Consider the following 25,101-nt stretch of genomic DNA (forward strand, 5'->3'; position numbering starts at 1 on the left):
TTCCCCGAACAAAAACATCAAAGCGCTAATAGTTTATCAATTATGGATAATTTAAAGTCTGACATTTTTCGCGAATTGAAAGATGCAAGGATGTTGAAAACTTATCGTTCCTTTTATTTTTAATCGAGTTTGCTCGAATAAATTTTCAAGTTACATGTTAGTTATAGATACTTGATACTAAATAAAAGTGCGGGAAAAACATCTTGAGACATTTTAAATACCTCTCGTTTGTGAAAACAAGAAGCAAAAGTTTTTGATCAAGAGAAATCTTTAAAAAATTTGCAATTAGAATACGAGACAGCGACAGATTGAAAATTTTGACGGTCAATTGGCTCAAGAAGCCTACTTACGTGCTCGTTAACGAGAATAAATAAATATCGAAGGTACTTGCTTAGCAGAAACCGTAATCGTCATTATGCGACCCTGGCACGCGTAATCGTCTTAAAAGTGCCACGGCGACAATTGAGCTAATTAACTCGATGATCATCGGACCCTATTACAGGCGAAATCGATTTAGATCGGATCTGCGCAGCCACCATCCCAGCTTGATATCGGCCGTGGGGATGAACGAGTTCCACGACCTCGTTAATTACCTGAGTTACCACGAAACTTTTCTACGATTCGACGGTAGAGAGCTTCGGGGATCTCTAATGGATCCCGTAATGGGTTCGCGGAGAGCGAATCATGGTTAGGGGATACGTAGAATCGTTCGCGGTCATGGCCGAGACGATTTTTGTGTGCACGTGGATTAACACTTAACAATCGTGCGCGAGATCTAACCAATCCCGCTGTTTTATAAGGGAAATAATTCTCCCTTGGCGGGATCAGATTAGATTTAATCTGCTATTATTTAATTTAGTTGGTCCAAAAGAGTATCTCTAAATATATGTAATTTTATTTTATAACAAGTTGGATCAAATTTTTATATCAAATAATCTAATTTTATTACACAATTTCTTAATTTATATTATATTTCTTAATTTATTTCTTATATTAAATTATATTATATTTCTTGTATTTCTTAATTAACAATTTCTTATATTAAATATTACTTTAGAACGTATGCGGAAGATTTAACCAATGACATTTTTTTTCTATGGATGCATTATGCAAAATTATTGTCACATGAATAAGTAGATTGCAACAATCTGATGAGAATAATTAATGCTCATAAGAGACACGTATAGAGCCGAGAAAGTTGTCCCGTTATATTTGAGCGCTTCATTGACGCACGTCTCTACGGTAATTCTAAGTTCGCTAAACTATGCTAACTATACTAAGGGATTCTTCGCGTTTCTAACCGGCTTATCGAGAGCGGCTCGCTGCGCGTTCCTTGTCGAACTTCCTCGATCGTGTATTCCATTAAATTGCTTCCCACTGGGCGAACGAAAGCCACGCCTGGTACTGCCGGCAGCCAAGAATATTTATCTTTAATACGTACGCTCATCCATGGCGCCGCCACGGAAGGTACACGGTACAACGTTTGCCTCGTCGCGCGGAAAAACATTTTCCGTTTTATTCGAAAAAACACGGAACCACACCGGGGATGGCAGCTCGATGCGGGCGACCGCTGGCTGCCGCTACACGCTTGCCCATAAAGCCTCGCGATACCATCGATACCCCCGGATCCGTAAAGGCCCGTAATCGAACGGAGCACGAACGGAATAAAGGGAATCTTGTCGCTGAGGGAGCTGCGCGATCGATATTTCCGTATTTTTCGACTCACGTGAGATACTCGGTTTCTCCCGCGCGTTCATTCTACGGTGCTTCCAAGGTCACGGTCGTTTTATCTCTCTCTCTCTCTCTATTTCTACGCTAACTCTATTCTGGCTGAACGTACGTCGGATTTAGCGACGGTGAACCACTAGCCTCCAAGAGACTCGTCTGCCGGAATCCGAATTAGTTTTCTCCTACCGAGATGCCGCGGGATCGTAAAGTCTCTTAATCGGATGAGTATTTTAGTTCCGAGAGAGAGAGAGAGAGAGAGAGAGAGAGAGAGAGAGAGAGAGAGAGAGGAAAGGAGCGAGAAATATAAATGCTCGTAAAATTGTAATTCTCGCAAAGCGCGTACACGCTTCCTCTTCGTTGTTCGCGTAATCTGAGCGAGATAAGGGCGAAGATTTGAAATCGTAGAACGGAAGACCGCGATGCGAGCCACTGGCGGCGACAGAGAGGCTTCCAAATGTATACTTGATGAGGTATACACGCTTCGCGGAATCGCGACCGGGGGGGAAAGTTTTCTATTTCAATCGCGTGGGATGATCGATGCACTTTCCGAGTCGAAGTTCTGCTGGATTATGTCGCGCGTGGTCTCCAACGATGACAGTTCGCTTTTTCATTTTTCTATCCATGGATTTCAGGAAAGAGGGAGAGGGATGGCCTATTAGTATATATTAAAAATTTTTATTTTAATTAAACAAGTGCACTTTGCTGATATAAACTTCACAAAATGATATACTAGATAAACAACTTTGATTTTTATTCTGTTCTTTATATCATTTTTATGGAATCAAATGCAAAGATTGTATCCAAATCGGTGCATTGACATTTATATATATTATTCAGATTGTGAGCTTATGATTTGTGCATTTTGTACAAGTATATTTTAATATTATATTTTTAATATATTTAAAATAGATCATCCTGTATTCCTAAAAATTATTAATTTTATTTATGGTTAATGTACGATATAAAAATATTAATTTACATCGTTATTATACATACATATGTCAGTATCATTTGTTTCGATGTTAAAATGGCTTTTAATTAAATTTATGTTATTATGTTTCAAGGAAGAATTAATTCTCTAAATTGGTCGAATCTGTGAATGAAAGAAATAGGAAACTTGAAATATATAGTCTATATGAATATCGGTATATTTCTTTGCATCAAGCGATCCACTTACCTTTAAACATGCGGTGGATGCTTGGATCGATGTCATACCGTTCGTCAAATTTTCATCGCCGTCATCGCGAATCTTGCCAAGAGCTATACCAATAAGCTTTCGATTCAACAATCGATTTCGATAACGGAACAACTTTACAAGAGCTTTTACCGTCTTCTCGTTGTTCCAAGAGAGGCTAAACTCTCGATGAAATAAGGGAGTGTAAAAATCCCCCGATAAACAATGTCAAACATGCCGCGATGCGACGACGACGCCGAGCATTTTCATCGCGTTCGTTAAGGAAAATTTTTTTTTCCCCTTTTCTTTTTAACTGACGAGGGCCTCGCTTTTTCTGCAGCTCACGTTTTTTGTCGCGTTCACCTATCAAAAGTTTTCTCTCTTGATGTCGCGCACTTCTCTCAGTCTTTTGACAACCTTATCCGCTCGTTTGCCAGATCTTTGTAAATCTTTATAACGCCGCGATCGAAACCATCCTTGTGCCTGCAAAGATGCGAGGCAAAAAAGGGAAAATTTATTATAAAATGTGAGCGCGTCTTTTCTTTCTGCCTCGGATTAATAAAATAAATACTAATGATATCGATAATAAAGATGTACATTAATTTCCTTACATTATAATGTTATAATATTAATTATAAATAAAGTTAATAATTTTTATAAATACAAAAATATTTCTCCATTATAAATATATAAAAAAATATAAGATTGAAATATAATTTTATAAAATGTATAAATCAAATTATTCAATCTAAATATTTCGTTAATAATATAAATCTTAACTCATTGATGCGATCTTTATATTTGATTTCATAGAAAATAACGTGAAAGACAAAATAAAAGTTTATTTTTGTTTGTTTAGTAAATCTCGAGTATAAAACGTATAAAACTTTGATCACATCTATATATTTAAAATTATCTCATCATTATCATATATTACAAGTGTTTATGTTCGCGTTGGACAATAATAATTTTTGTTACGCACTTTGATCTAATTACTACGAAATGCGTGATAAACGCGCGCATCAGATTATCGACGACGTGCGAAGTTTAATTCGACGTTAAACGGCGCGATTAATGCAAGGCCGTCTTTGCAAATCGCGTCGCATCATCGATACAAACGCGCGGCATCCCTTCTCCGGAATTAAACGGCGACGGGCACGCGCTCTCGGGAGGATTCGGCGCCGTTCTGGCAGGTGCACCTCGGCTGCGTTTGACAGGTGCGTCATTGTTAGCGGAGCATAAAGAAAGGAAGTGGCAGGAGTCAATCCCGACCGGTAGTAAGAGCGAAAAATCGAACACTCGAGGGGGACTGATGGCGAGAACGCATTGGCGTAAACGCGAGTGTATCCACGTTGACTTTTCGTATCCGAGAGGACTGATATTCTCATTTACATCTGCTTTCTATTTTGCGCCTTGCGTATGATACGTATTTAATTATAAACAAATATTCTTATCAGTTTTTTTTTATTAAAAAGATTCTTTATTTTTGAAAACTGCAATTTCTTTTTTAAGCTATATAGTTTTTTAAAGTAACTTTTTGAATTTGAATTATACTTATTCTTTCGAAGATCGGATGGAATATTATGGATTTATGTTTTCTTTGTGGCTCAATGAAACTCTTTGATATAATAGAATTACATTTCGCAATATATTTATACGACTTGTCAACTTGTGATTAGATAAAGCTTCGTGAATTTTTTCTATGATATCTTAAATCGTTTAATATTCACATTTAATAATTCGCAAATCTAACGATCAGCTGATTTAATTTTTGACTTTAATAATATTGTAACATTTTAATTTCTTATCTTCGTGCGAGATTTGTTTAAAAAATGTATTAATCCGAGATACGTGAATTCCATACCGAGTAACTTTAATATTCATGCTCCATATTCAACACGTGCTCAAATTTCTCGACCGTCGCCATTATCCGTTTCGTTTTAACGCTCGCATTCACGAACGGCTTCCACGGATTTCACAGGAATATCTGTCGACGCGCCATTGGACGAGCGGTGGAGAGGCGCACGGGGGTCTTCCGTTGGAGAGAAAACAGGGTGAGAAAAGCAACAGGGGGAGGGAAGGGCACGAGGGGTGGGCAATCCAGTCAGTCACTCGGACATTCACAATATGGATCCCTTTGGTGTAATCGCGACGCGGAAGCCCCTTGTTTCTGTGCCTTCGGTGAGCGTTCCCGACCCTCCGACAAACCCGCTTCGATCCCTCCCTCCCTTGCCCTTCCCAACCACCTCTCTCTCGCAGGCAGTTGGACAATCTCTCGCCCCATATTCTCTGTCTAATTTGCCAACCTAAGCCGTCGGGACCAGTCGGACAGAGCGGCGGCGATGGTAGCCCAACTTCATTATTCTCCCATTGTATCAGCACCCCCGCGGACATAAATCATGGAGAGTCCACCCTCGCGTATCCCGCTGCCGTCGCTACCGGCCGGGAATTTCGTTTGATTCCCGTCCGTATGAAAACGCAGGCCGCGAGAAACGGTTACACCGACTTTCTGCTCCAATTTCCGCTTTTCGGCTGTCCACTTTGGCCGATCGACTGGCGTTCACCGGTAATTTCTACACGGCCACTTCCGAGTGATTTGTGGCCCATCGATTTTCGCGCTTTTCATACAATATGAAAAAAGAAAGGGCAAGGCGTACAATAGCGTTTTTCTACGGCACGGTTTAGGGGAGAAATTCTCAATATTATAAAATATGTTTTCAATTTTTCTTCGTCATCCTGTCCAGAGTTATTGCTTGACGCGTTATCTGGCGACGATGTGCGTATTTTATCGATGTGAGTAATATTGATTTAGCCCTCGGATGATTGCACGATTATAGATAAGTACATTGTTTTTGTGCTTTCATGTATGATACCAGATTAGCAGCATTATTGTCGCCTTTACTTTCTGATAATACATTCTGATCCTACATTTTTCTCTATTTTTACGTCATGAATATTAAAATTACATGTTTATGTTAATTTAAAATTTAAAATGCAACAGAGCGACTGCTTATCAATATTTCAAGAGCTACGTATCTTAATATTGTAATAATTTTAGAAAATAAAAGCAATGATTGCAAGAATTTGATTCGAAATTTAATAATTAATAAATAGTAATTTTTATACGCATAGTACTTTAATTCAGTCTTATATGATATTATATAGATTCAATTCTTATTGCTTAATTAAATTACTATACAGTACACTGCATGATCAATCATGTGGTACTTTAGGACGCAATCAGCCAACGGGGTTAATGGCGGATATTAACCTTTCCCGACGAAGGGACATACGCGCGATCGATATATTTGTTTATTTATTCACAAGCGCAGCATCTATTCACGCGACCACCATCGAGAGCTCGCTGTAAACTAATTCTCAAAGTATAACATGGGTAGCATTCGTCCTGATTCGACATAATTTCATAATTATTGTTCGAGGCAGCGTGCGCATTTTCGGAATGCTTAATGACGCAATTGCAACAATTGCAAACAAATATTCTGCGATAAGTGGATACTCTGGATGTGAGTAAGAAGCTTTGTGAATAAATGGAAATCGATAGCGAATTTATTCAGCTTATTCGCGCAACATTGGGTTATTGTATATTTCGCATTCCTGAGAGAGAGAGAGAGAGAGAGACAGAAGCTCAGGCTACATGAAACTTATAACAGGCGATCAAATTTAACACGTGTAATAATATTGTACTGTTAATGCCAGAGGATTATATTACGCACTTAAGCGTAACTTACGCTAGTACGTGTAATTATGCTCAGGCTCTATAAAGCAGGGAATATTCGGTATACATCTATATCGGTGACCGAGGTCTACACGTTTACAGGTGTTTGCGTATTAATTTCACGATCCTTAGTTTCCGACGCTTTCGATCGCGTCCATACCATAGCCGTCATGACGCCCAAGTTCCCTTACGCGAATCGGAAGTAGTGTAAACTATCGAATTTCAAAGCGACCGAATTAAATTTGAGAAACGTTATCTTCGATCAGATCTGATAATATCTCTATTCTGTTTTGTTTGAGAATAAGAGCTAAATGCTAAATAAGATGCAATTGCACTATTTTAAAGAATTCTTATAATTAATTGTGTGTTATATAGAATATGTTTTAAATTATTTATTTCGTTCGTACTTTGAGAGAAGCGTATCATGTTGGTTAATTTTCAATAATGATATTTATTCTTATATATGATGATAATAATATTTATTGCATTTCATAAAGAGTCATATCATTAGTAGTAGAATGTAATTTAAATAATTAATTTTGTATGCGAAAAGGGCATATTTTTATATGCTATAAATGTCTTATTTTTGCATGTCATTTCGAGCGAAAAAATTATTTAAAAAATATTTTAATCGTTCTAATGGTTTTTACTTTTTATTAAAATACATAAATATGCTCAGAATTATAGGAAAACTGTTTCAGAAAATACAAAACTCGAAAATCGTCCAACGTCTTATGCGACGCTCGTACATGTAAATTTGCTCGTGCATTTTATTTTAATTAATGTTTTTTTTAAGGTAGAAATTTGTTCTCTTAGAACTTTTGTAAAATTTAAATTTTTGAAAATCTGACGGTGAATGATAAGGAAAATTTCACAGAACAAAATGAAACGCTGCATGAATTTGGCGTTTTAATCCTGAATTTTTCATTTTCATTTTCCTAAAGGAAAATTTATTTAATGACCATGACCATTTAAATTGTCAAAAATTATTAATGAAAATAAAGATAAAAATTTTAATTATATATTAATTTCTACGAAATAATATGCCAACTTTTCGCACGCTTGTTAATAATAAAAAGAAGGTATTGGTTTTTATATATTTACGTACGAATTATTATTAAAAATTTTTGTTGTTTCAAAATCTAAATCTCGCAATATCTGAACAACGATTCTTCTTCTTCCCTTCGGGCAATTTTCGGATCTGGTGAGAGATTGTCTCGTAATGGAAGCTTCGTGATCGGGGAATCCCGTTCGACAGTCGGAAATTTATTTTCAACAAATTGGCCGATCGTTCAGATTTCGCACCGGACAGCCATTGCAGAGTGGCATGGTGAAACGCGAGCGGGAGCACTGATAGGGGATAGACGGGATCGCATTAGGGTCTGCGATGGCGTCACGGGATCGTCCGGCGAAGGTAAAAAGGGTAGCCGATCCGCTCCAATGGCGATACGAAGCGCACATGGGCGCCGAAAAGAGAATGCAAGAGAATGTATTACAGTTTCCCAGATTCTCAAAAAAGTATAGAAAACAAATTCTCCCAACATTTTAAATGTAATCTTTATTTGTAGACATATTATAAAAAGTATTATATATGAATTAGGTTCTACAAATTACATGCATAAAATATAAAAAATCGAAGTTTAAATACAAGTTACATATAAGCCAATTTGAAAGAGTTGTTAAAATGTACTTAAAAGTTTCGTGGAAATTTCAATTTGCTTTGTCGAGCATAACAAAACATGATATTTTACGATACCAGATGCGCGTCAATCGCAAATAAATACTAAATATCATATGTCAAACTTTGATATGAAGCGATTTATTTATTGATATTAAATCTCCCTTGTCATAAACATACAAAGTTAGATTTAATCTTTGTGCATAATTAAAAGGACAATGCTGAGAACATTATACGCTCATCGCGGAAAATATTTAAAGCAATAATGCTCATCACAAGAGGAAACAATGGGAGTAATATATGGATCAGAGGATATATGTAATAAAAGTAATAAGTGGATTTATTAGCATATATATTTCAATTTTATTTAATATGTATATTTTTCAAATAAGAAAAGTAAGATATTTATTAGCTTTTAGTAAAAACTATATCGATCCCTATCTCTTCAAAATTTAAGCTAATATTTATTTTAAAAAACGCGAAAAATTCATGAAGCGATGTAACTGTCCGCCGAAATGTGAAGCTTTGAAATAATTCGATCAGTCTCTACCGAATAGGAAAAGTCATTTGATGATGGCGCGTAATTTACGCAGAAACGTCATTTTGAAATTTTCGTGCCAGGTTAATTCGCTATAAATTATGAATCGCAATAAAAGATTCATTTTTACGAGTCTCGGCCCGTACATCTCGGCGCCCGCGCATCTGTATTTTCTCATTAGCCGCGTATAATTATCGGGATATAATGTGGACGATGATACGTCAACGTCGAGGATTAAATGGCGACGCAACAGGCAACGCGTCGCCCGTTTCCTGTCGCAGACAGGTTGAGGTAAAAATAAAAGGATCTCGTCATGTTGCGCCGCGGTTTTTTTTTTAATGGCATCACATCGAAAATTCAACATCGACAAACCGACCGACGATAGCAAGTTACATGCGATTTCCGCGCTAAACACCGTGGATTTCCTCGCGATTAAATTTCGTGTTTAAAATGCATTTTACGCGGCATGACAAGCATTTCCGTCGCAGGATCTAGATTGTGAACATAAATGAGTTACGCAATAACGGAGCCTCGCTAGTTCATCAACGTTTACGTAGATGAGCACTCACAAAGTTACATATTTCATCATATCGTTATCAATAAAATCGTCATCGAGCGCCGATAAAGCAAAGTTATCCCTTAAATACATATACACGACTCAAGATCGATAAAGCCGATTACGTTGATCCACTACTAAGGACAGACTAATCCCGGTGTATCTCTCACGTACAATATCGAGGTGCAATAATTGCGAAACGCATTTTTAAAAATGACCCGTCGTAAACGCGCGCGGTGAGATTTCGATGATTTATGGACGAGACGATCTTCGATGCTCGCCGATCTCGATGATTTAGGAGCGATTCTGGGAAAGCGCGGGAATTTGTCGTCGACGAGACGAACGGGCTCGCCGCAGCCCACGCAACAGACAATTTATCGGGAATCGATAGATCGACTAGCGATACTGCAGTTTCACTCGTATAAAGTTGCTAGCGCGATGAATATCGAGAATAACTTTGAACGAGTCTTCATATCAGCGCATCGAGCTTTTTTCCCCCATGGAAATAGCTCGAGAACACCGCCATCATCGCGCTGGACGACATAAATGAAGCGAGATAGAAATGACGGATTCTTAAAATAGATTTTATCCCTCGTTCCAATGATCCAAAAATGATATTCGCGGCCGGCAGTTTGCGCAATATTATCCTAAACGCTCGCCCTCTCACGACGGATATGTAAATACGTGTATGATGCATCCGAAAGCTTGTGTACTTAGCATTGAAAGTGATAAATTTAACGTTGCCGAGATACATATAATGAATTTACATAAATCTGTAATTTAACTTGCGTAGTGCATGCTACATTTGACATTTGCTCCGAACTTTCCTGAAGGTACAAATATAAATTTGTTTCTTTTTTATGAAAGAGAGAGACAATAAATTTTCAGAATATACTTAAGCGTATTTTCATCGGGGATATATCACGTTATAATAGATTATGGATTGACATTTATAGAAATGGATTTAATAAAAAAAACTAGCTTTGATATAATTTATCTCACAGATATCAAATATATTGTAAAAAATTAAAGCACGTGTTTCATTAACAATCGTTGCATGAATATTGCGCATTCATCTAGCGAATCCATTAGACATCCATTAATGTATCATATATATTTATCGTAGATCGCAAAATAACAAATTTATATGAATATCCAATCTCATTACTGTAACGTAATATTGCAACCATGATCGTCGTCGTTTCCATTTTGCATCGCGAGTCGATTATAGGTGGAAGATCCATTAAACCTCGATATCCTGATACACGAGTGTTGACCAGTCGGATCGTATGAGAGCATCGTAATATCAACAATGGTCCATGTCGCCCCGACAACTCGAATATGTACTTTAAATCGTGTCCTCCGTACCCGAGAGTTTATTACCGTAAATCCATCCGGATCTACGCGAGCAAATATCATCGAATCCGCGGCGCATACACGCGTGTCTACACATGTTCAGTTTCTCTATCATGAAGAGATATCTAGATTAGAGACAACAAGAGAAATATCGACATTTCCGAAATATCGCCATCCGTTTAAAGAATATCCGCTGTCTAATTTTCGCAATTTCTCCTTCGGTTATTCACATTTTTTATCGACATCTACTCACGGTTAATTTCTTTTGCGGTGAAAGAAGGATGTAATTTTGACGTAACATTTTTTGTTTCGTTTTTTATAGATACATTTCATAAAAATTTTATTTTATTTATTTCAAGTATAAAGCAATAAGTTTAAAAACGTGCTATACAAGCTATAATCTTCGTTTACACTACAGTAAATAATATAATAAATAATAACACATTCGTGATAGTAATAAAAAATGTTACGTCCGTAAAGTCGCTCAAAATTCTAGATACGCGGCAGGCGCATCTAAAATGCACTCGCCCGGATTGAAACATCCCAGGCCGTCCGCGCAGTAGATTTACACGGTGTTTACATTACTTAGCAGCCTTCGTGGAGCACGTACATCGTAGCGCGTGTTCATTGCCATTTCCGGTAACTTTGGAGAACGTTTCTCTGTCCGGCGGAGGAGGCGGCGCGCTCGCTTTCTCGGTTCGATGGCCTGCGAGACTGCGCCAGCATCGCCGGCAGGAAATGTCGCGTCTACAAAGTTTCCCTTAGCCGAGGCCTCTAACGGTACTCTACCCGCTCGTCCTCGCTGCCGTCCTTCCTCGTGGCGTTTCCCTCACTCTCGTCGGTTTTCATACCGCAGTTGCATCGTCGCCTCTCCTTCTAATCTACCCATCCGCCACACTCGCCCTTGGACTACCGCGTTCTCCTTGTTCATCCTTTCGTCCTTCTTCCAGCTGTCCCTCTCGCTTCTTCCCACATCTGCGAGCAACTTTGTTTCTCCTGATATACCGGAGCTTTTGGTCCTCGCGCCGTTTCCATAGAAACGCCACGGCGAGAGAAAAGCGGACGATGGAGAAGGATAGGAATTCCCGCGACTGGAAGGGCGCGATCCGTGATAGAGTGAGATGAAGAGCCCGGCGAGCGGAGCGCAAGTTTCTCCTTGGCGGAGAAAGGAGAGAGGTCCTGGTTTAAATTCTATTGCGCGGACAATACGGTCGCGGTAATGCTCATTCGGCTTTGATTCATTGCCCGCTCGGGGGATGAGAGGCGAGGTAAAAGGTGCAGCGGGCGATGTGACGAAGAAAGGGAGAATTGGACGCGAGGGTCTGCCTCTTCACATATGTTGCAACTTGCGACCCGAGAAGAGAATATTAGCCCTACTTTCTACGGTGTCGTTATTTCCTCGTTACTCGCTGCATCAATTTTCGCTCGTTCGTGATCCTAATTCGGTTAAACGCTATAAAACGTACGCGGCCGTGAATAGACGATGTATTAATATAGGTCGCTTTTATCAAGTTCACCAGGATAATAGGTATTGCATCGTAAAACTGATTATCGCGCGCTGTCATATATAAGTTATTAAATTTTTTCACCGACAGAGAGGTGTCGTAATTAACTCGCATAAAATGCACTCGCCCTGCACGAAATTCTTGGCGCGTTTCTTGATTCGCGTTTCTTTTATCCTTTATTTGCCTCCGTAGATTACGTTTGCAGAAATTAAACGAACGGGGGTTTCGTTAAAACTGCGTCGGCGAGTTTCCGCGGAAAGTTAAAGGTATAGATTATGCGCGCGCGTGCGTACGCATATTTTACAGCAGTCTCTGCAAAAATGACAGCACCAGATGAGTGAATCAGGTGAGATGAATTAAGTAGCGATCAATAATTTATAATAGATTCTGCCGGAGTAGTTGTTGCAAAAATACTTCAGACAAATATACTTATATTTTTTTATTATGTTGAAATTTTCTCTTCTCTTTCCTACGAGATTCATACCGTATCTTTTCGCTTCTTTCGTCGATCCGGCAGTCTGGTCAATTTGATGGCGATCGCAGAGACGAGAGTGGACCGTGACGGAGTCGAGAGAGAGTTCGGGGATGAACGGACGGGGAGAGTGTGGAACTATCTCCTAATGACTACTCGCGCCGAGAGTGGTAGCGCGGGGTGGCCGCGGCGGGGTCAGGCGGGCTGCGCGGAAACGACGGTCGATATGCCGACGTACTAATGACCCGTACGGAGTTGCACCGACAGACTGCCGGCTAGACGCAATGGCACCAGCGCCGGTGGTTTTCGCTCAATTATAAATTGAATTACTCGCCGGGCCGGCTCAAAATGGCTACGGTTATGCGCCATAAAAGGGGAAACCGACTCGGCGAATGATATTGGGAAAGAGGAAGGGAGAGCGCGGATGAGGGGGAGGGAAGGATGCAGGGACGAGGAGCGGGACTTTCGTCCCTCGGGGGTGGCATCGATACGCATCGGCCGCGCGAAGCGAGGTGGGAGGAGGCAGGGGCGACGGCGGCGGCTTGAGGTCGGCCTACCCTAATTCCATGCATTCGCAATTAGCTCATTAATGAACGATCGGGCGACGAGTAAGTGTTTAAGGGAACCGCTGCGTCGAACGCGTAATGACACAATGCAACGTCGATTGTATTCCGGGGCCCGTTTTGTAAGCCGGTCGTCGTGTTTCGGCCGCGAGAAAGCTAATCGCGCGAGCAATTAAGATAAATTGAAATCGATAGCGGAGTGACAAATGGGCGAGGGATTCTTCTAACGGCGGCTGTCGCTTAGAACGAATAATTAATATCACTTTCGCATGCATACATCGAACATGTCAATTTCTGAAAATTGAAACAAGATAATCGTGCGGTTTTAAAAGAGGACAGATACCTAAGAAAGGAACTAAGAATGCATTTCTTAACATTTATTGTGTGGATCTCTTGTTCAGTAAAAGAAAATAAATCTCGCGTCTCTTAGGAAAAAAAATTTTCAGAAATTTTCGTATAATTATCTTGTTTCAATTTTCGCAAAAATTGCAGTATTTGATGTAATTTCTTACGTTGTTGTATTTCTGAACGGAAAATAAGCAGTTATTGCTCTCGTATATTGTAAAGCAAACACCAGAATTTGCTTTCGACCTTTTAATCTTTCCCCTTAGGAAGCATACGCGATATTTTCGCATTTTTAATTTCTAATTTAAGGCTCGTTTGAATTTTACACCTCTTTTGCTCGTGCCATACACGGTCAGATATTTATTCTATTATTCACGCAATATTATGAAGAGTGATAATACTCATTGCAATCTAATGAATATTGCAACGCAATTGTTGTTAATAACTAATGATGAAAATTAAAATTATATTCCGATTTTCATTGATGTTACATCCGGACATGTGCAAGCTCGGAATTTCGAAATCCGATTACAGTGCCCTAATTACGGAATTGGAAGTCGAGATGTTTAATCGTCTGCGTTGCTCGTCTACAACGTGTTGCGCGCAGTCATTTGTGGCGTCGGGACGCTTGCGGTGCGCGGATATAATAGCGATGAAACATGTGAGTGGAATGGAATGAGTTGATCACTGTGATTAATACATACTATGATTATCTAACTATATTATAACATTAACATGAGTTACGATTTTAAGTTAATGAAAATAATTATTTGAAAATAAAGTACATATTGGAAATGCTGAGCAAAGTATTGGTCCAACTATCGTATTGTGCCAGTGTGTCTACTCTCTGGAAAAACATGGAAAAGCTGGAATTCTCAGGGATTTATTTTGTACCAGGAAAAAATCAGGGAATTATCATGGAATTTTATGAAGACTCAGAAATTTTTTTTAAATCCTCTCTCTTTAATAATTTTACTTTTATAAACAGTCGACAAGCCAAGTTAATTATACGTTTAAAATATATTACATATAATATTTATATTTATATTTATATTTATTTATATATTTAATGTCTTAAAAAGTATTAAATATGCAGTATATATTTTTTATTTCAATTTTGAGTAATAAAAAAATGAAAATTCTATGCAAGTCTAAAATACTTATCTTAAGATGTTAAAATATTATATAATAAAACACAACACACATATACATACATACAGAACTAGTTTCGATATATTAAATTTGAAAATACGACAACGTTTATGTTTTGATGCTCGAAGGTCGCCGGCGATCTTTCTCGTTTATTTTTCCTTTGACCTCCTCGCGTGTAGTTATTGTATGACGTGGTAGTACCGCTGTGCTTTCTCAACAGTTCAGATGTGTGTTAGATCGCTCCGCGTTTTTTTTTATCAAAATCCAATTCGATGGCGATTGCGCGGTAGCGTTGAACGATTGTCGTATTTCGCGTTTCTCGCTCGTTCAAAGTGTATCGAGTGTGTGTCGAACGAGAGTGTCGGACAGTTAAGATTAAAGATTAGAAGGTGCCATTGAAAGCTTTCCCGAGGACTCTTCTGCAACGCTAGCACATTATTTGGAATCGAATTGTCAAGTGAGTAAATTTTCACCGATTACTTTCTTTTTTAATTAATATATTTGCCTCGCTTGATACGCGTTTTAAATTGGATACTTGTATTGTTACATGTATTAATACGACACATGTAGAGATAAACAATACAAGTATATATCCGATGTGTTTTTTCTTTTGAATCGAGATCGAATTTTGTACATGATTAAATATCAATAACATTCGATCGTAGTATTTCGCGTATTATTAACTTATTCAAAGTATATCGAATGCGTACCAATGTCGACGCAAATAATGGTCATATAAACAGAGGGTATATATCGAACAAAAGTTGAATATGGGGAGAAAAATACGCGAGTTTATTACATTGCTTTTAATGTATTGTTACAAATTAATTATAGAACATTTCTACAATCTACGTATCTCTGAGACATATATATATTTTTATTATTATTTCTCGTTTCTCTAATACAGGTTTGAAAGAGCAATTTCAAATTTCCTCTATTTTGCTTTTCCAAAAATCAGATTTCCTATTTTGAGTTATATAGATAATTTATATAGATCTGTTCGTGGATTAACGCGATGAATCAATCATGCACACGCTCGAGTCGATAATACTAAATGCGATTGCCGATCCTTTTAACGCGCATGATACGCACACGCATAAATATAATCCTTTTTTTATCTAGATTTACAATTGCGTAATGCATGTAATATACTAAATGTGGGATGAATATGATATGAAAATACCATTTGATAGATTCAAATGCTGACTTTGCTCCTACTAACGATAAGTATGATGAATAGCATACCGTATTTTTCACAAAATATTTTACTAAACACAAATTTTTATTTATATAATTTTAATACTGAAGTTTCAAAATTACATATATGAATACTATTTAAAATTTGTAGTATTTTAAATAATTTATAGTAAAATTGTAAATAGTATTATTAATAATATTATAATAATATACATTGATAGTACTATTAAATATTATAAATAATATAATTTTTTTCTGAATTAATTTTGAAATATTTTAAAAATATTATCCTTATTAATATATTAAATTACTAAACGCACGGAATAAAACACTAATTCATGTCATGTCAAACCCGATATATCACTGACAATTCAATGAAGTTTAACATAATATTATATAATATTATATAACATAACATAAACTAAATTATACAACACAATATCATATAAACATCATATTATATTCGTCCACGTTTAAATTCATCTTGTTAATGAGGCGGCGCTGATGATTACCGTAAACACCAGAAACGTGTTATTAACCGGAAGTCCCGGCGTCAATAAGAACATGCCGGATCGTCTCGCGCCAGCTGGGCATCTCCGCGCGTTGTAATCGTGACACGGGGTGAATCCGTAATTAGCGATGGATCGGTGGCCGGCCTACAGCGTTCCTCGTTAACTGCTTTACGACGTGCTTATCGGACCGTTCCGCGTACGTTCCGTGTACATTCAGGGCGGTCAATATCTCCGGCTATTTACTAACCGCCGTTGCCGTTAAGACGATTAGCTTCTTTGAGACCCGCGGGCGTGGGACTTGTATTCGCAATTAAGGAGGAGGAAGTATTTATATCGTATACGTGGCCGTCTTTCTTATGGTATTGCACGATATTGCGCGTGCAAGCTGCGGGTTAGATGAGCGGGTTGGGCTTGAATATTCCCTTTTTGAGATGTCATTGCAAACTTGAAACTTTTATCATCACGCGAAAATACGATGTTCCCTGGCAACCGGTTATAATCGATTTAAGGCAAGGGTTAATGTACCGATGCGAGATGACGCTAATCTAGATGAATTGAATTTTTTTCTTCCTCGCGTTACGATATGATTATAGAGAGGGGCAACACGAAAACTATTAACTCGATCGGAATCCGTTTAACCTAGGTCGTCTCGGGGTGCAAGAGGTTAAGAGCTTTAATCATTATAGTTTGACTTTACGATGCAGAGTAATGCATGGCAAGCTTTTAATAGTCACTCGTAAATCATTATTTCTTTGTTAAGAAAAAAGCTTTGCATTGTCACGCTTTTTAATGTCTCGCTTTATGCTTCGTAATGAAGGGAAAATCAAACTTTGAAGCTCGCGTGCAGGGGGGAAAAGGGTGAAGAGCAAAGGGTCAAAATCCAGTACATCGTTTTCTCCAAACGATGCTATCAGCAGAAAGAACGGCAATCGCGATCGTATCTTCATGATGGCACTTGATGGAAGACACGAAATGAAATATGCGCGTTATTTGAATTTATTGCTGTCATGTCGGAAAGTATATCGTGCATGCGATCGTGGCATTTTTATTATTGTCCAGTATCTGGCCTCTTCTTGCGTCAAGTGGAAAATAAACGAGATAAGAAGGAAAAAGATCGAAAGTAACATTGAATGTTTATTGGAATATTATTCTACGGATCGAGGCAATTGCGAGCCGGTAAAAGTCTCTTGATATTCCTTCTCGAGCAATAAATCGATTTACCGGCGCAAGGTTGCGCATTTTTATGAAAACTTGAGTAAAATCTCTCGTGTTCCGGATCGCCGGGAAGGAATTACGTGGCGAAACGTGCGCGGTAGAATTTTACATTCTATATTGGTTTCAGGATCCGCCACTGAATACTAAAATAAATTTCGAATGCCCGCGATATCCAATATGGTGACATTCGTGCGCGAAAATTTGTTATCCTGCGAATAAAGAGGCGATACGTAAATACTTCCGAGTGTTATCTGGAGCTCGGTAATTATTTTTTTAGGTCCGTAACGACGGAAAAAAAATTACTTTACACGTGCGCGTGGATAGATATTATACTTATCCCGAGAGAGACAAATATTCGCTCGTAGACTTTGCTTCCGAAAAATCTTTCGCGCGATTTCGAAAATGCTGTCGATCATTTATGACGTGCCAAGCAATTTGGATTGGGCGGAAAAGTTCCGACGATTTCTCATATCCCGCCGGAAATTTTTGCCCGGCAGTGAAATCGTTAAAACTTCTTGCCAAAGTTTGGATTACCTGCGCTACGGGGATTATCGATATAACTTTGCGGTTATAAATACATCACATTTTTTATAAAGTCAAGTTTTTTTCGAGTTTAATATACGTTATGAAAGAGAGAGACACACACACACATGCACATATATATGTGAGATGAATTTAATTATTAATTTACTTAAACAGAGGGAAAACCGAACAATAAACTGTTGACTTAACATTGTACGCCAAAATTTCCCTGTTTACCGTTAACTTGTTTACTTTCGAGTAAAATGGAGTAATAATATGTATTGTGAAAATATATACGTTAGATATGTAACTGGAAAAAAAAAACGTGAATGAAGTATAATGGACGGATAGAGGAGAGAGGGATGGGGAACATTTATTACGGAATTTTTAAATACTTGAACATTCTTTTATCCGGCTGCCATAAAATTATACATGGATATCGCTCCGGCTTGTTCCTGCCGCTTCCATTTGATTCCGTAATTCCTCCGCTGGTAGGGGATAATTCCCGCCGCGTTCCAATCGATGCTTACTTTAATCCTTAGCTCCAGGAGTTTCGATCCATTCCACGGTCGCGCGGAGTGCCGTTTAGTTAAGCGGACGGATATCCCCTTTCGATTCTCGAACCCCTCGCCATGCACGACCGTTTCCTAATCCACGGAAATGGGCACAGTGTCGACAAGATTCGTATTTGCATTACGTCGACGGAAACGCGGAAAGTAACGTCGTTTCGTAATTTCCGGTGAGCAAAGGACACCGGGACCGTTTGCGACTTACTAAGCGTGCGGTCTTTCGGATATGGTTAAATTAAATGCATTCTCTGCGAGAGGAACTGAACAAATTTTTGGACGATGTAAAGCTTTCCTGAGGATTTCCTCGAGACAAGACTTGATGTACATTTATAATCGATTATAGATTTAATATTATATTCATATATTTATAATTAATCATCTCGGATAAATCAGATGTAAAATTATTATCTCTAACAGATATAAAAATTATATTTGTATTACAAAAGTCTTTCGGATATGGTTAAATTAAATGCATTCCCTGTAAGAAACTGAAAAAATTTTTGGACGATGTGAAGCTTAAAATTTCCTCCAAATAAGACTTGATATACATTTATAATCGATTATAGATTTAATATTATATACATATATTTATAATTAATCATCTCGGATAAATCAGATGTAAAATTATTATCTCTAACAGATATAAAAATTATATTTATATTACAAAAATCTTTCGGATATAGTTAAATTAAATGCATTCCCTGTAAGAAACTGAAAAAATTTTTGGACGATGTGAAGCTTAAGATTTCCTCGAGATAAGACTTGATGTATATTTATAATCGATTATAGATTTAATATTATATACATATATTTATAATTAATCATCTCGAATAAATCAGATGTAAAATTATTATCTCTAACAGATATAAAAATTATATTCCTTTGTAATATTTGTGTTACAAAAGTCTTTCGGATGTAGTTAAATTAAATGCATTCCCTGTGAGAGGAACTGAAAAAATTTTTGGATGATGTGAAGTTTAAGATTTCCTCGAGACAAGACTTGATGTATATTTATAATCGATTATAAATTAAATAATATGTGTATATTTATAATTATCTCGGATAAATCTGATATGGACCAGAATTATCATCTCTCATGAAAACTATATCCTTTTATAATTTGTATTATTATCTATTGCATTTTTCTCTTTCAGACAAGAGTTCAGATATAAATATTTTTATGTTGGGAATGAAGAAAAAAGCTTTTTTGTCCATGAAAATTATCGTCGTAAGATTGTCCATTGGTATGTTTCATAAACAGATTTTTCCAATGATACATTTCCTGTAACCTTGCGATATGTATACGATATGTTTCTCGATATCGTACTTTCACTATAGCTGCTTATGCACGAGTTGCGTACGTCTTATCCAATGCCGAAGAGAACCTTGCAGAATCGTAAATACCCCACGTACAACGCAGCCGTTATGTAATAAAACGTACCATAACATACCGTTAACGACAGCGACATTGGGAATAGAAACGAATACCATGCAGTAGTCCTTTTCTTTATCACATGTTGCATACACTATTCCAGAACATCCCTACCGGATGTTTTCTTTCTCTCTCTCTACTAGAAAGGATACCAGATAGATATCGGATGACAAATGAGAAAGTATCGCAATTATTTCAACGATAAAACGTTAATGATATCAAGTTATCTTTAACGTATCAAAAGTATCAAAAGTATCTTCAATTAATCGAGATTTAATAGCTGTAAATTGTTGACAAAAGAATCTCGTTTATTTGGATTAAATTACATTTTAATAACAAGCAGAGATTTTACCATCAAGATACTTCAAGTGAAAAATTAATTAAAATCGCGCGATAAAAAGAGATCTGTCATAAACGTCATCGTTCGAAAAAAACAAATTTTAAATTCGAATGGAAGAACATTCGAGACACCCTGTATGCGAGCGGCCGATCCATCTCGCCACCTACCAACCTACCGACCTAGCTTCCTCCTCACGGTCCGTGCCGGATATTCCGGAAGTGACGTCACGCTCATTGTAACATCCCGTATAGCGCGAACGGAGCGAGGCGAAACGTTCTCTTTCGTGTCCCACGGAACCGGCGACCGAGTGCATGTGCGGAAAACGTAGGGAGACGGAGCGGTGGAGGAGGGGGAGGGGGAGGATACGGCGCGTTGCACATACGCGCGTGGGTGTGTGAACGCCGGCGGAATGCGTTAAGTCCGTACGCGGCGTACCGTGTAAATACCTGACTGGCATTGGCGGTTGTGTACGCGTGCTTGTTACGTAAGTGTATAATGGGAAAGGTGGCTTGCGTCGAGATGGTGTTTGTGTATCGCCGCGAGAGACGGGGCGAGTAGGAATCGCGAGTCAGAAGCCAGACCGCCAGATCGTTCCGCGTTGCACTTTGTCGTCGCCATATTATGCGCCAAGGACGCCATCTTCGATTTCAACGAGGCTGTAACTTGCATACAACTACAAATGTTTAGCGTGTAATTGTCGTGGATTGTTGGAGAAAACTGCTTCAAACAAGAAATACGTTTCTTGGGAAAAACAGAAATATATTTAGAAAAAGAAGATTAGAGAAGAAAAGAAGGTATTTTTGGAATTTAAAACATAGTTCATTTTTTAAAAATATAACTAACTTTACATGCATATCGTTGGCTAGTTTATATTATTTCAAACAAAATTAGTCAACAATGAGAGATTAACAATCTATTTTTTTGTATTATTAATGTTAACTATTTTACGAGAAATAATTATTTCTTATAATTAATTATTTCGTGTAAAATAGTTAACCTTATTTTTATATATATTTGGAAAATTTGTATTTCTTCTGATTAATTTATTGTGAAAAAAATTTAAATTATTTATAGATAATTTTAAGTAACAAAAATAATATATATATTCATTTTTTATTTTCTTAGACATTAATGATGATAGATATTAATGAGGTTCAGAAAATATTGATAACATAAAATAAGAATTGATCATATCGAAGCATAAAAATATCGATATATCTGACTTTGAAATTTAAATACAATTAAAAATTTATAACAATTTATATAACTTATAACAATCATAACAATTCATAAAAGATTTAGAGCATATTAATTAAATTGAAGAGAACAAAAATGAACAATTAATAAAATGATTGCGATAACTCGTAACGTAAGCGTAATTCTTAGCGCGAAAAAGCGTTGGAAAATTCCTCCAGGGGATTAATAGAATTTCAGCATGGGAGAACGACGTGCCGTTGATCGACGCATCGCATCGTTCATCCTATTTGCACGCCTCGATACGAGACGAACGCGCGTAGGCGTGCATGCACCATATGTTTTGCTGTTACGCATCACCCGATGTAAACACCTAACCTAACCGGTGCATTCAATGGCGCGCGCACACGTGGATTACGTAAAACTCGCATAAAAGCGATCTCTTCTACGCGATCGCGCTCCCGAGGCTCTTCTTATTGTACATACGCGACGTCGACAGATGTTTTTGCGCGGCGCAACACATGGAACACGAGACCAACGTGTTTATTAGAGATAATCGTTTTAAAGAAGGGTAGGGAGACTCTTTTGTTCTATTCCAATATTCGTAACGCGATTAATGCTTTAATGAATCGAAATTATCGACATATAACATTAAAATATATGTGACAAGTTATTAAAAAAACTTAAATTATTATCAATTTAATTAACTTACATTTCGATTATTAAGGATTATTTTTTTAATCATGCTATATAATTGTAAATTGATTATGTTATATGCGATGTTATATGCGCGCATTTATATCTTTTTTCTTCTTTTTATATCAAAGGAATTTCTTTTCCATTTATTTCTAATATAAGTAAATAATTAATAAAAAATTAATTATTCCTAATAAATAAAATTTGATAAATAAATAAATAAAATTTATTTCTTAATAAATAAATAAATGAAATTTACAAATAACTAGAAAACTAAAATAGTATATGTAATGTAAATAATAGTATATGTAATGTCTAAAATACATGTATACATGTATGCATTTTTATATCGTCGAGATATTATTGATACTCATGAAATATTGATACAACATAAAATAAAAGAATTGATGATATCGAAAAATACGCACAAAAATACCGATATATCTTGACATCGAAATTTAGCGATTCCTATGCTTTATGTTCTTGTCATTGATATTGTGCGCGATGCATACGTGCAAAACAAAACTACTTTGTTTATGTTCTCGCCGCCTGATTGTGTCATCCCGCAAGAATGTGCTTCCTTTGTCGATAGGGCTAATTATACGCATTTGTATGATCGTCTCGTTCATACATAGCAACTTGTTTCGAGGCGATAATTTAATCGACCTTTGGTTTGCATATCGTAATGACCACGCGCGCGTGTACATGAGTCTCTCTCTGTCTCTCTCTATTTTTGTTGCAGCTGTTTATTATGCTCGTGAAAGGAAAGCAATTATCAGTATAATTATGTGCTCAGCTAAATATATTAAAAAAAGTTCTCTTCCGAAGCTCATTTTTTTTTAACTGAGTACATATTCGTGTCAAAGAGAAAAAAAAGAATGTTAAATATTTTTTTTCTAATGTATCCCATTACATTAATGCAATAATTGATTTTTTTATCGTAGTTTTCTTTATAGTACATAAAAAATTAAAATTCCTGTATAAATTTTTTTGAAGCTAATGTTGATAATTAATTATGAAGTTAATAAATATTGGTTTTATAGGTAATTTACCTTTACATTTACCTCGTTGGAAAATATTTTTGATTTTGAAGCATGAGATATCGGCTTGTATAAATTCCACGCGTGTTATTCATGCTCGGCATGAATCATTTTTCGAAAGCGCGCATGTTTATGAGCGGGATAACGATCGAAGGTTTACAAACTTTCGAGACCCATTCAAACGATCCGAGGCTCGTGTTAATTCCTTATAAATAGAATGATTCATTGAAGAGGCGCGGCATGATGCTTCATGCAAAGGAAAACAAGAGTGCAGATTATCCAGTATCTGCGACTTGGGCGGACTTTGTATTAGTTATTAATATTTTTCACATTGTGATTTACGCCGCATTATGAGCATTCATGAGTCAACAATTCCTATCGTCGCGATTGTGTAATTTTAACGGCCTTAATATAAAAATGAATCTAAGAATGTGTAAACAATGTGTAAATCATGATACCTGATATTACACCATCGTCTTTAAAAATACATGATAATTCAGCGAGTCAACGAACATATTTTTCTCACTATTTTTCTATAATTTTTGTACATTTTTTCCGAATGACAGATCGATGATAAATAATGTCATGATGAAAAATTACAAAATCTGTCATCATTGTTTATAACATTTTTCGAAATCTTTACTTTTCTATTTATTTTAGATTAACTTTAAATTAACTAGAAATTAAAGAAAGACGATTCATTTACTAGAAAGAGGAAACCGATAATGGCAAATTAATATTTTTTTATGTAAATTTATAATATTTTTTTGGTGTAAATTTATAAAATTATAATTTTGTAAGGTCAAGTTTTGCGATTGAAATGTCATCATCGTTGAACTGTGAAAATGATAAGAGCCAAACAAAAGACAAGAGTCAGTTGCATGAACTTTAATGCTCAAATGGACTAAAATAAAATGTAAATTTTGGAGTTATTTGTTCCTGTAATTTACAATTTTTAGAATAAAATTTCTGCAGCACATGTACAGGATTAAAGTATATTGTAATCAATTTTTATTTTATTCTTATAAATTTTGTAATATTCAATTGAAGAGGCTGCAACAAGAAAATCATCTAAAAATTTTTTTAATGATTCAATTCTATTATTTGCAAAATTGAAGAATGTAAAATGTATGTCTAGAATAGATTATCAAACTTCGGGTTAAGTGGGATATTTTCTACAATTGGCGATCGTCAAATACAAATCACGATTGCATTTACATACATAAAAACAGTGCAGAGAGACGATTGTCATGTGATTACGTACATACATAACTACATAATCGATCTCGCAAACGAGCGTCATTTTCATGGTGACGTGAGTGGCAACCACCCTTCGGTAGAGAGCCACTCTCTTTCCCCAGGTTGCCATCTCGAAGAGGAAGTCGTCGAAAGAACTCGTATCGATTTCATTGCGGTAAGCACGAACGCGTGCACGTGATTCGCCATACACATGCGAAAGAAGCGCACATGGAGGTCGGTATTTATGCGCACGCAAACTGAACTCTGGATTAGAATCGGCGGATGAAGTGGCAGAAAGGAAACGAGCTTCTGAGATAGCCAATCGCGAAAACGATGATTAAT

General features: G+C 36.9%; 1 protein-coding gene across 8 annotated transcripts in view; it reads left to right on the forward strand.

The window, feature by feature from the left end:
* Nucleotides 1-25,101, forward strand: part of LOC145967216 (Krueppel-like factor 6) — a 325,474-nt gene that overhangs the window by 88,138 nt on the left and 212,235 nt on the right. For 2 of the 8 annotated variants that reach the window (XM_083091875.1, XM_083091878.1), the window contains exon 1: nucleotides 15,007-15,260. The exons of 4 other annotated variants lie outside the window; for them this stretch is intronic. The gene's annotated coding sequence lies outside the window, so the exon portion shown is untranslated. Of the gene's footprint in view, nucleotides 1-15,006; nucleotides 15,261-25,101 lie in introns of those variants that run through there. 2 more of the 8 variants (XM_083091879.1, XM_083091881.1) reach the window with 1 other exon arrangement.

The sequence above is a fragment of the Camponotus vicinus genome, unplaced genomic scaffold (genome assembly GCF_025532165.1).
Source record: "Camponotus vicinus isolate PSW18456_S1 unplaced genomic scaffold, iyCamVici1.0 SCAF_2, whole genome shotgun sequence".
Lineage (NCBI taxonomy): Eukaryota > Metazoa > Arthropoda > Insecta > Hymenoptera > Formicidae > Camponotus > Camponotus vicinus.